Source organism: Solanum pennellii, chromosome 12 (assembly GCF_001406875.1).
Source record: "Solanum pennellii chromosome 12, SPENNV200".
NCBI lineage: Eukaryota > Viridiplantae > Streptophyta > Magnoliopsida > Solanales > Solanaceae > Solanum > Solanum pennellii.
In genome coordinates this window covers 74,676,643-74,678,411 of record NC_028648.1, presented here as the reverse complement: position 1 = coordinate 74,678,411, position 1,769 = coordinate 74,676,643, and positions in this window count along the sequence as shown.

The following is a 1,769-nucleotide window of genomic DNA, read 5'->3' as shown; positions in this document are numbered from 1 at the left end:
ACAGAATTGAGTTGACTCACAATCATATTGAACTCGTTTATATGATCAAAAACGGATCCATTCTCAGACATCTGTAAATTGAACAATCTACGCATCAAATATACCTTGTTCATAGCCGATGGTTTTTCATACATGTTTGACAGTGCCTTCAACAGACCGGACGTAGTCTTCTCCTTCACGATGTTGAACGCCACGTTTCTTGACAAAGTCAACCGGATCAACCCTAGAGCCTGGCGATCCTTGAGTTTCCACTTCTCCTCCGTCATGGATTCCGGCTTCACCCCGGTCAACGGTTCGTGAAGATCTTTCTGGTACAGATAATCTTCGATCTGCATCTTCCAGAAACTGAAATCGGATCCATCAAACTTCTCGATTCCAAGCTTCGAACTATCAATCTTCTGTGATCGTGTTGAATCTCCTTAACTCTGATACCAGTTGTTAGGATCGAATTCACGCACACACACTAGATGAATGAAGAACACAAGAACTTTCTAGAGAAAGAGATGAGAGATCTAGAGAGAGAAAGAGAAAACCCAATATTTCGTGGTAACACCCCGTGAGTAAACTTCCACGGCGGTGAGGTATATTCATATTAATAAATCAGAGTATTTTTGGTTACAGAGAATAAATAGGAAAGCCTAAAATAGAGAATAAATAGGAAAGCCTAAAATAGAGAATAAATAGGAAAACCTAAAATTAATCAGGCTCCACTACCTAACAGTTCTTTATGTAAGTAATTTGCAATACTCAATCTAATAATGTTAAATTAATTATTGATTATCTTCTCATGCGTTAACAAAAGGATTCCATCGGTGTTTGAACATAACATTAACTTATCAAACATAAAGAGAAGGTTTTTGAAGATTACATTGCTGACTTGACATTATTTTTTGTTGCATCTTTTAAGCAGTTTGGAAAGCCTCTTTTGACATACTAGCTTAATGTTACCTATTATGTGTAACCTTAGTGTAGTATCATTGGTGTATTTTATATTAGATAGTTATGTATATTCAATCAATCAGCTATTTCTCAAATATTAATCCTAAACAAGTTTGATCGGCTAAAATAGATTGTATGTGTCCATTGTGATCTATTGTTTCCCGATACTCAAGCAATACTATGCCTCAAGCTTAAACAAGTTTTGGTTGAAATATATCATACATGTCCTTTCAACACAAAGTGGTGGTTGAAGAACATTTGATAGTAAAAGACTACAGATATTCAATATACATTAGTCTCACGATTGCACGGTCTATGCATGTATTTACACATTTACAAAAGATGGTACCGCAAAAGGCGAAATAGTAAAGCAGCCCATTACTATATTGGTGGTTAATGGTGGCAAATGGGCGGGTTGAAAATGGGTAATCATTCAACCCAGCCATATTTGATATGGGTAAAAATGGGTTGGGTAATACTATACCCATAATTCATGAATAAATAATTTTTTACTTAAGAATTCAATATGGAGAAAATATATTTTTTTTTTAGATAAAATATGTTGGAAATGCTTCATTTAGTTTTATTAACCATAAAAGTAAAAAAAAAAAAAAAAACTCGGGGTGGGGGCGTACTGGTCCAAAGTAGGTGAAAAAATAAATATTTGAAGTTAAAAATATTTTATAAAAACAACCTTAATATTTTTTAAAGGTTGGGGTTGGTTGGGGGTAGAGGCGTGGGGTTGGTAGGAGGGAGGGGAGCGGGGGTGAAAAAATAAATATATGAAGTTGAATATTTTTTTAAAACAAACTTAATTTTTTTTTTTTTGG